Source organism: Trachemys scripta, chromosome 1 (assembly GCF_013100865.1).
Source record: "Trachemys scripta elegans isolate TJP31775 chromosome 1, CAS_Tse_1.0, whole genome shotgun sequence".
NCBI lineage: Eukaryota > Metazoa > Chordata > Testudines > Emydidae > Trachemys > Trachemys scripta.
The window spans coordinates 270,752,259-270,764,184 of NC_048298.1; the positions used below are offsets into that span (position 1 = coordinate 270,752,259).

The following is an 11,926-nucleotide window of genomic DNA, read 5'->3' on the forward strand; positions in this document are numbered from 1 at the left end:
GTTTCTGCAATAAAATGGTTTGTTTTGCCTTTTTATTGTACTGACTCCTTTTATCACGTTGAGACAGTACTAACAAGATAACTCAGCAGTAGTAATTCAGTGACTAAAATGTATGTTCAGAATACTATATTCAGGATAAGCATATATAGAAATAAAATGGCTCTTGATGGTTCAGTACATTCCTTTCCCCTCCCCATATTCTTTATATCTTTTGAGATTACTCTTAAGGATAAAGAGTTGTCTAGCAATAAATAAAAGTGCTGCATGCTATCCAGATCTTTTGAAGAGCCTAGGGAAGCCCACAAGAGCCAATTGGCTAGACTTTTCCCCCATCTCCAGCCAATGGGAAGGTGGTGGACCCAAGGCGGGAGCATCCAGCCATTCGTGCTTTCTCATATACCCTCTTTCTGCACGGCATACTTCCACTGCAGATGGATCAAAGCTTCACCCCCTGTTGATTTCAGGGGAGGGGTATTTCGTTCATTCAAAATAAAAATAGGTGACTACTGTTTCTGTATATTTCTGCATGTACTTATAGTCTACTTATATAAATATAGATAGAGTGGGGACTGCAGTGCCAAAACACTCTGGCCATTTTTTTTTAAACCACAACAAAATGTATACTTGAAAATTCCTATCAAGAGAGTGTCAGGTTTTTTTTTTTAAATAAAGAACTGCTCTAGGAGCAGAGAAAAACCACCTTCGGAAAGCTTCTCCAGTGACAGTGAAGAAGGAGGCCCCAACTAGTGTGCTAGCCAGAAATACCAGCAATGACCAGAGCTGTAGGGAGTGAAAAAAAACAACCTGTCTTCTTGGCAGGAAGTCAGGGGTGAGTAAGAGGAAGGCAGTAGCAGAAATTTGAAAGCAGGGGAGATGCAACAGTGAATTGGGAAGAGCAGGTGGCCCTCAGAGAAGCAGAGGAAAATGGGGCAGTGAGGAGGAATGTGAGGGTAGCATTACCAGCTGGCAGGATGAAGAGGCAGTAATGGATGTAGGAACGTGTGGATCTTGAATGCAGGACTCAGATGCATACATTATATGAAGTAATACATTCAAATATTATGCTATGGGACTAATCCTGTTTAGCAGTTCTAGAGACTAGTTCTTGTTTGCCTATGGCACTGTAGAAGTTAGTAATAGTTAACAAAGTAAATAGAATACAGCTTCTGTGGGACAATAGTTAAGGAGATGATTTTGGATTAAAAAAATGAATTGTTTTTATACTCAAAACTAGCAAATATGGAAGAATAATTTATAGACTTTCAGTATGTTAATCAAAAGTGATCAGTCAAGTTATTTCTACAGTAAATATGTACTACTGTATATGTAAAGCAGAGGTGGCCAAACTTACTGATCCTCCAAGATGCATACGATAAACTTCAGAAGTTTGAGAACCGGGCGCACCTGCTCGAAGCTTCTGCCCTGCTGCAAAGTGGTGGGGCTCGGCGCTACAGCCCCACGGGAGGCACCTGCCAGTGCTCAGGGCTTCAGCAAGCGCGCGGCTGAAGCCCCAAACCCGGTCAGGTGCCTCTTGTGGGGAAAAGCCCCTAGAGTCCCTCCCCCAATCTGGTAGGTGGAGAATGGGCTGACGTGGGGGGTTCTGTGAGCCACACTTTAATTGTAAAAGAGCCACATGTGGCTCACGAGCTGCAGTTTAGCCACCTGATCTAAAGTAAGGCTTTTAATTGCAATTTTTTGAATGCTTGTGTACTGTTGACAGACCCCGGTTGTTGGTGGGCAGGATTGAACCGGGGACCTCTGGAGCTTAGTGCATGAGTCTCTACAGCGTGAGCTAAAAGCCCAGTGGCTGTTAGTTAAGAGTTTAGAGCAAACTCATTAATCTCTCTCTCCAGGTGGTCTCGGTGCCACTAGATGGGACAGAACACCACACCGAGGAGATGTGGGGGTTACACTTGCTAGTCCCTTAGCATTACCAAAGTACAGAATGAAACGCTTCCTCAACCTTGTTGCAATGAATAGTAACATTCTAATTTCTCCCATGTCTTCACGAAAATCTCTGTGAATGTAGTATGCCTAGTATACTATCATCTGCTATATTATATCTGCTCAGGGCCTCTTGGTTCAGGACTTTGTTTACTGTTTAGCATGGCTTACCTAGTGTATAGCATCACATACATGTATGGATTTATAGAAATAAAAACTCGAAATTATACTAGATCAATGAGTTACAGGTAAAAAAAAAAAACTCTAACTAGGTCATCAGAATAAACCATAATGGCTTAAAAATAGCCATTATACTCTTGTGTCAATGATAGTTGCCCTGGCCTGATGGATGCTCCTAGATGGATGCTTTGCTAAGAAATATCAAGCAGGCTTCGGCCGAACTATTGTAACTACTGAGGGAAACTTTTAGAGGCACAAATGGAATGCATTAGTCTAAGATTGACTGTCAGTGGGAATTAGATGCCAAGTTGCCATGTGTGCCTTGAAAATCTCTCCCATTATAACCAGAACCTGTATTTTAAAATGCGACAAAAAGTCCTGTGGCACCTTATCGACTAACAGACATATTGGAGAATAAGCTTTTGTGGGTAAACACCCACTTCGTCAGATGCATGTAGTGGAAATTTCCAGAGGCAGGTATAAATATGCAGGCAAGAATCAGTCTAGAGATAATGAGATTAGTTCAGTCAGACAGGATGAGGCCCTCTTCTAGCAGTTGAGGTATGAACACCAAGGGAGGAGAAACTGCTTTTGTAGTTGGCTAGCCATTCACAATCTTTGTTTAATCCTGAGCTGATGGTGTCAAATTGGCAAATGAACTGAAGTTCAGCAGTGTCTCTTTGAAGTCTGGTCCTGAAGATTTTTGCTGCAGGATGGCTACCTTTAAATCTGCTATTGTGTATCCAGGGAGGTTGAAGTGTTCTACAGGTTTTTGTATATTGCCATTCCTAATATCTGACTTGTGTCCATTTATCCTTTTATGTAAGGATTGTCCAGTTTGGCCGATGTACATAACAGAGGGGCATGGCTGGCATGTGATGTCGTATATTACATTGGTGGACTTGCAGGTGAATGAACCGGTGATGTTGTGGCTGATCTGGTTAGGTCCTATGATGGTGTCGCTGGTTTAAATATGTGGGCAGAGTTGGCATTGAATTGGCATGGATTGGTTCTGAGTTAGAGTTACTGTTGTGCAGTGTGGTAAGAATATGCTTAAGGTTGGCAGGTTGTCTGTGGGTGAGGACTGGCCTGCCTCCCAGGGCCTGTGAAAGCGAGGGATCACTGTCCAGGATGGGTTGTAGATCACTGATAATGCGTTGGAGAGGTTTCTTTCTTGGGCTTGTCTTGCAGCAGGAGGCTTCTGGGTACACATCTGGCTCTGTTGATTTGTTTCCTTATTTCCTTGTGCGGGTATCGTAGTTTTGAGAATGCTTGGTGAAGATCTTGTAGGTGTTGGTCTCTGTCTGAGGGGTTGGAGCAAATGCGGTTGTACTTCAGCGCTTGGCTGTAGATGATGGATCATGTGGTGTGTCCAGGATGGAAGCTGGAGGCATGACAGTAGGCATAGCGGTCAGTGGGTTTTCGGTATAGGGTGGTGTTAACGTGACCATCACTTATTTGTACCGTGATATCTAGGAAGTGGACCTCTCATGTAGATTGGTCCAGTCTGAGGTTGATGTTGGGGTGGAAGCTGTTGAAATCATGGTGGAATTCTTCCAGAGTCTCCTTCTCATGGGTCCAGATGATGAAGATGTCATCAATGTAGCATAGGGAGAGAAGGGGCATGAGTGGACGAGAGCTGAGGAAGCGTTGTTCCAGGTCAGTCATAAAAATGTTGGCATATTGTGAGGCCATGCGAGTGCCCATAGCAGTGCCACTGATCTGGAGGTATATATTGTCACCAAATTTGAAATAATCGTGCCTGAGGATAAAGTCATAGAGCTCAGCAACCAGTTGTGCTGTGGTGTCATCAGGGTTACTGTTCCTGACAGCTTGTATTCCATCTGTGTGTGGGATGTTTGTGTAGAGAGCCTCCACATCCATGGTGGCTAGGATAGTGTTTTCTGGAAAATCACCAATGCATTGTAGTTTTCTCAGGAAATCAGTGATGTCACAGAGATAGCTGGGAGTGCTGGTGGCGTAGGGTCTAAGTAGAGAGTCCACATATCCGAACAGTACTTCAGTGAGAGTGCCAATTCCAGAGATGATGAGTCCTGGATTTCCAGGTTTATGGATCTTGGGTGGTAGATAGAATAACCCTGGTCGGGGCTCTAAGGGTATGTTGATTTGTTCCTGTGTTAGTGTAGGGAGCGTCCTGAGTAGATGGTGCAGTTTCTTAGTATATTCCTCAGTGCGATCTGAGGAAAGAGGCCTGTAGAATTTGGTATTGGAGAGTTGTCTGGCAGCCTCCTTTTGGTAGTCAGACCTGTTCATGATGACAACATCACCTCCTTTATCAGCCTCTTTGATTATAATGTTTGGGTTTTTTCTGAGGCTGTGGATGGCATTGCATTCTGCACGACTTAGGTTATGAGGCAAGTGATTTTGTTTTTTCTAGAATTTCTGTCTGTGCACATTGGCGGAAGCAGTCTATGTATAGGTCCAGACTGTCATTTCAACCCTCAGGAGAAGTCCATGTGGAGTTCTTCTTCTTGTGCTGTTGGTGGGAGGGTATCTGTGTATCAGTGCGCTGTTCAGTGTTATCTTGAAAGTATTCTTTGAGTCGGAGGAGGTGAAAGTAGGCTTCCAGATTGCCGCAGAACTGGATCATGTTTGTGGGCATGGTGGGGCAAAAAGAGAGTCCCTGAGATAGGACAGACTCTTCTGCCTGGCTGAGTGTGTAGCTCGATAAATTGACGATATTGCTGGGTGAGTTAGGGGTAACACTGTTGTGGCCTCATGTGGCAGGTAAGATTTTAGACAGTTTACGGTCCTTTTTCCTTTGTAGAGAGGTGAAGTGTGTAATGTAGATCTCCTGTCTTATTTTAGTAGAGTCCGTTTGTGTGGAAGGTTGGTTATTTATGAAAGTCTCCAGGCTGGAGAGCTCTTTTTTGATGTTTTCCTGTTTGCTGTATAGGATGCTGATCAGGTGGTACCTCAGTTTCTTTGATAGCGTATGACATAATCTCTCACTGTAGTCTGTGCAGCATATAGCTATGGATTTTTCACCTTCAGTCCATTTGGTATGATGCCCATCCGTTTGCATTTGGAAAGGAAGATTATATCTGTCTGTACTTGTGCAAGTTTCTTCATGAGGTTGATGGATTTCCACTCCATATTTTAAAATGTTATCATTACGTATCTAGTCAATATTTTGTTTATCTAGACATCTGGAACTAATTGAGAGTATTAGATACATACATTATTTGTGAGTTACAATATATATGGTTGAACTTGCATTTTAAACGTATTATTGAGGGCTGCGGGGGAAGGGATAAAAGATGAATAAAAGTAATTTGATCACAGTCTACATTTTAAGTGTACATGACACACCTGACAAAACACATATCAAAGCAAGAAAATTCAAGGTTAAAGCTAAACAAAAGTAACTTATTCCATTATATTGTGCTATTATAGCCTATTTAGTATACATGGAGGGGATAATACCTTGATCTCAGGCTCCTGCAGTACCTATGCAAAGTAAGGCAAATTAAGCATGAAGTCCCAATTTGAATTGTTAGTTTTAGTTTGGAATTGTCTTGCTTTTTTGGTTTTAATCAGACCCTTAATATGACTTATAGAAGTCATTTTTGTGGCTGAATATTTTGCAGTTATCCCAAGCACTACACAGATTTACCAACTGGTCCTTTGAAGCAATGGCCAAAAGGCTAGCGAGTAAAGGGAGTTAAAGGAAGTCAATGATACTAATAAGTAATTATTTTATATCCTTCAGTTTTACATGGTAACCTTGAGCTTACATCCTCCCACCAGAATTATCATTTTAGGAGAAAAAATAAGGAACCATGGAGGAATCAGAGTGAGGTATTAGCACACTGAGTAAAATATATGGCAGCTACGCCTTTCTCCCCCATCCACAATCAATTGGATTCTTTTAGTTTAATATTTACTTGCTAAGATGAGATGCTAGTCTGCATGGTGATAAACAGTCTGCTACTGGCATCTGAAGGTGACCTGTCAGTTCATATGGACAAATCTCCTGCTTACTGAAATGTACAAAATAAATCATTAAAGCAGGCAGGTGCTCATTCCCAGATTTAAATCACCATAGATTTATGATTTGAATTAATGCTTCATTTGGTCATAGAAATAGATGCTGAGACAAATGATATGCAGTGGTTGGAGCTTCCATACTGTAGCCATCCTAATATTGATTACTGAGATGTCTTTGCAATCTCTTGTTTATATCAAGTACTGTCTTGTGACAGGTTGGCTGATATGAGCTACATTGCAGATAAGAAGGAAAAATGTCCTGGATTCTTTTTAGTGGCAACTCTAGACACAACATGCAGGCCAGATAATTTTTGTTTGTTTGTTTAAAGAACTATCTACATAAACCAGCATTCAAAACTCTACTGCTTCTAGGATTATGCTCTTATAAATGCAGGATTAGAAGAAGAAAATTCACAAGGTCAAATGTTAAATTGACTTGAAATATTTTTTTTTCTGTTTGTTTGCTGTATTAACATATCTTCTGTTATTATGATCAGTAATAATTTTATTTCAATGCAAGTAAATTATGTACAGATTGTATATTTGAGTTTTATACTCCAAAAATATAAGTACAGTGAGCATCTCAATTATTTCACTGTTTTTAAATACTTACTGTAATACTTCATAAACAAAGAGTAGCAAAAGGAATGAAATCTTTAAAGGTAAATACATTTTAAATTATTCCTCTGAGCTAGCCTCAAATTACTGTAAGTTAGTAGGAAAAGTCCCTGTAATTTTGCTTCCCTTGACATTTTATATGATTAAAATACTATGTCGACTGTTTAGGGAATACTCCAAGGATTTGTGAGGACCTTTGCCACTAGCTAATATCTGACTCATGGAACTTGTAAACAGCTATCAACAATAGTAAATTACTTTCTTAGTAGGAAATGAGTTCATATCTATTCAAAAAGTGATCTCAAAACAGATGTCCCAAGAAAATGTCATTGTTTAAACTGTATCATACCAAAAAACCTGCTATTATTTCTTTAAGGAAATGAAGCAATCATAAAGACTTTGGAGTTCTCAGTTTCTAAATACAATTAGGAAATACAAGACAGTATTTTACACTTCGCTAGCACAATAATCCATAAACAACCACAAAATGTGTTGAAAATTAAGAGGGGCTCTTGACATTTTAGGCTTCCTTTTTATCCACATTAGCTTACAACATTTAAACTCTGAGATACATGTAAGGAAAGCCAAGATCTGTTGCCTGAAATTAACGGTTGCCCTGCTTAACATTATCCCTTCCCTTCTCCAAAAAGAGTGGAAAAGACATTGAGATGAAATTATTTTTCTCTAGTGACCTCTCCCAATAATAGAACTGTACAAAATGCGGTCATTTCCTTTCTCTAAACACACGTCTATTCTGAAGGAAAGAATTACTTTTATGGTTTCAGGAAAAAGTCTTGGAGACCTTGAGAAAGCAAATAAAAGGAAACAGAGAATGCAGGCCACTGAGCACAGCTCTGCAGTTGCACATCTGATTCTCTGCCTTGGCAATGTTAATGAACCTCAAATCCTCTCTATAATTAGATGAGGGAATTGCTTATATTTTCAAACAGATGATGCTGCTATAATGAAACGATTGACAGGGAACTTAAGAGTGTCTACAGTAGTCATTTGGTTTCTGTTTTTTTTTTTTTTTTTAAAGTTTAAAAAGAAGATTGGCTGTAGACACAGGTCCTGGGAGAGGTAGTAATTTACAAAGAATGCTATGACAGGTGTCTTTGTACAGTGAGGAAATAAAATGGAAGAGAGAGGAATGATGGGCAGGTATAGCAATTTTTGGGGGGAGGAGGTGTCCTATGCTTATTCTGCTTGGGTTCTTTAAAAGGGGCCGAGACTCAAGAGATGGATCCGGATTGAGTGCACAGCTGTAACTGCTGATGAGCTAATTGCTCCTTATCTCTCAGCCCCATTCATCTTCATTTTTTACCAATTACCGAGAATTATCTGTGTTCTCAGTTGGATATGAGAGTTAATCCTTTTTGGTTAAGCTGGCAGTACTGTGAGCAGATTCCAAATTGTAGGGTGAAAAAGCCAGAGCAAGCTTGTTCTAAAGCTGTCTCCAGTTCAATGACAGTATCACTAGTTCATAAGAATTTTACTATTGCTTAACAGTTTAAACACTGAAAGCTTTTTTTCCCCTTTTTACATTTTTTATTAATATATATATATTCTGCTGTGTTTAATTGTAAGCCTTAAATACATTTCCCAGGTGGACAGAAGTTTAAATGATTTCTAAAAACTATACATTTGCAAAGTTGAAAACAAGATAAATACAATTTCAGAAAGAAAATTTCCCCATAGTGTGGCAATGTTCAATCTGTGATACATAAGAATCACCTTATACTCTAAAGTTTTAGGAATAGGACCATACCTATAAAATTGCTTCAGTGCCATAGGATATCATGAGTGCTTGGCAATGATATGTCTCTACTTCTGTAAACCTCTTTGATGAAAAGTGCTGTCTAGGTGCTAGCAAAGGGATAGTCATATAGCCCTAAGGACATATGTTAGATGTTGAACACATCACATTTCAAGTTAAAAGGAATGCTTTCATAAAGCTGTTCTCTGGGAATGCACAGAGGTACCAGAAACAGATCATTTGGTGGCAGCCAGGCCACTAGACATTGTCTTTTGTCTTAAAAGGCAGTACTGTGGAAAAATGAATTGTCATATTGAATGTCAAGCCTTAAAAGGAGTGTTAATCTGCTAGTGCAGGACATTCAAAATAGTCACGGGTTTCCTAATACTTCAGGATCTGCTTCCTGAGCCTTTCACTGCGACTCTTTAAGTTGCTAAACAAGACAGCCAGTCTGATGTTATAAACTTAACAGCAACTAGCAAATTTATGAAAGAGATTAGCGGAGCCTCGGTGCTTTCACACTGGACAGTCAATAATATTAAAAAGGTGAGACCTCCATCTAGGTTAAGTCCGTAGTGCCAGCAGTTGGGATTTCCTGAAATAAGACATGAATGAGTTAATAGTTCTTGCCCAAAGCTGTGATATAGAAGTGACAAAATTGTGGCTGAAACACAATGAAAATAAAAATAAACAACAACTCTGTGTTGAAAACAGTAGATGAAAATTTCATATTGTCATCCAGAAGACTTTTTACAAGACAACTTTGCATTTTAAGATTTGTTCTTATTCTATATCAGTAAATATATATCAGTCCTCAAAGAGCACTTGTACCTGTGTGGTTTCCTGTTCCCATCAGGGATGTCAGTGGTAGCTTGCTCTATCCCTTTTTCCTAGTCCAAGCTTAGAATTTGGGATTCAGTTCTCAGATCATCAATTTGATGACAAATCAGGATAGCTAGATGTCTTGTCTCTGGTCAGAATCTAAAATAATTACTTATATGTAGACAAGCATTCAGTAGCCATGTAATGCCCACTTATATGCACAGAATAAGGGGGGTGGGGGGGACAAACAAACAAACAAACAAAAACACCCTGCACAGAAATGGGCAATTTTACACAGTGGGAAAACTTCCTTCCTATTTCCATATATGCTCTGCAACCCAGTGATGATCAAAAAGTCCAGTCTTTCCCTTGTCACATGTCTCTATATAAAACCAACCAACCATTCCCAATTCTAATGGTCCTAAATCCAAGCAGGCAAATCCACAGGTGAGAAATAAGATGGAATATAGTGAGATGGAAGATCTTCTCTTTTTGACAATTCATCACGTGTACAATCCAAATACACATCTGATCACACAGTCCTCTGGGTTAGTCTTGTGAGGAGGTCAACTTTAAATTTGCCAGTTGTACACTCATGTAGAGCCTGACAAATCAGCCCATGCCTGATGTGCAACCAGAATGAGACCCTCTCCAAGTACTGGAACTACCTGGGAGGATCACAGCAACATAGTCCTGTAGCATGGTGCCTGTCTTTGGAATCAGCCTTTGTACCAGATGACTGGAAGGTACTAATGCAATGACCATTTCTAAAAAGGGGATCTAGAGGAGATCCTGGCAATTACAGACCAGTGAGCGAGGCATATTGGTAGAAACTGAAATAAAGAACAGAATTATCAGTCACATAGATAATCACTATTTGTTGGGGAAGAGTCAACATGACATTTGTAAAGGGAAGTCATGCCTCATTAATCTTAATGAATTCTTCGAGGAAGTCAGTGAGCACCTGGATTAGGATGATCCAGTCAATATAGTGTACTTGGATTTTCAGAAAGCCTTTGACAAGGTTCCTCAACAAAGGCTCTTAAGGAAACTAAGTAGCCATGGGATAACAGGGAAGGTCCTTTCTGGATCAATAATTTGTTGAAAGATAGGAAACAGAAGGTAGGAATAAATGGTCAGTTTTTACAATGGAGAGAGGTAAATAGCAAGGTCCCCCAAAGCACTGGAACCTGTGCTGTTCAACGTATTCATAACTGATCTGGAAAAGGGAGTGAGCAGTGTAATGGCAAATTTATTCAAGATCATTAAGTCCAAAGCAGACGGTGAGGAGTTAAAGAGGGATCTAACTAAACTGGGTGACTGGGCAACAAAATGGCAGATGAAATTCTATATTGATAAGTGGAAAGTAATGCACGTTGGAAAAAATAATCCTAACTGCACATATATAGTGATGGGTTCTAAATTAGCCAGTAACACTCAAGAAAGAGATCTTGGAGTCACTGTGCATAGCTCTCTGAAAATGTCCACTCAATGCACAACAGAGATCTAAAAGGCTAACAGTATAGGAGCTATTAGCAAAGGGATAAAAATAAGACAGAAAAATATAAAACCGCTATGCAAGTCCATCATGCATCCACATCTTGAATTCTGTGTCTAGTCTTGGTCGCCTCATCTCAGAAAGGACATAGTGCAGGGGTGGGCAAACTATGGCCCACAGGCTAGATCCAGCCCACCAGCTGTTTTAATCTGGTCCTTGAGCTCCCGCTGGGGAGCAGGATCTGGGGTTTGCCCCACTCCGGTGCCCCAGCTGGGGGGCAGGGTCAGAGGCCACTCCACGCAACTCCCAGAAGCAGCGGCATGGCCCCTTTCTGGCTCCTATGTGTAGGGGCAGCCAGGGGGCTCTGCTCTGCACACTGGACCCACCCCAAGCGCCGCTCCCACAGCTCCCATTGGCCGGGAACCATGGCCAATGGGAGCTGCAGGGGCGATGCTTGTGGGCGGGGCAGCGTGCAGAGCCGCCTGGCCATGCCTCCGTGTAGGAACCAGAGAAGGGACATGCTGCTGCTTCTGGGAACTGCTTGTGATAAGCGCCGCCCGGAGCCTGCACCCCTCAGCCTCCCCCCATGCCCCAACCTCCTACTCCAGCCTTGATCCCCTTCCTGCCCTCCACACCCCTCAATCCCAGCCCAGAGCACCCTCCTGCACTCCAAACCTGTCATCCCCAACCCCATGCCAGAGCCCACACCCTCACTCCCCACACCTCTACCCCCTGCCCCAGCCCTGATCCCCCTCCTGCCCCTTTTGAATCCCTCGATCCCAGCCTGGAGCACCCTCCTGCTCCCCGAGCCCCTCATCCTCAGCCCCACCCCAGAGCCCACACCCCCAACCAGAGCCCGCACCCCTTTCCGCACCCCAACCCCCTGCCTGGAGCCCCCTCCAGCACCCTGAACTCCTCATTTCTGACCCCATCCCAGAGCCCCCACCCCCAACCAGAGCCCTCACCCCCTTCCACACCCCAAGCCCAATTTTGTGAGCATTCATGGCCCACCGTACAATTTCTATTCCCAGATGTGGCCCCTTGGGCTAAAAAGTTTGCCCACCCCTGATATAGTGGAAATGGAAAAGATTCAGAGA

General features: G+C 41.8%; 1 protein-coding gene across 11 annotated transcripts in view; it reads left to right on the forward strand.

Annotated features, from left to right (window-relative positions):
- DACH1 (dachshund family transcription factor 1) overlaps positions 1–11,926 on the forward strand; it is a 455,938-nt gene that overhangs the window by 231,099 nt on the left and 212,913 nt on the right. The window lies entirely within an intron of this gene.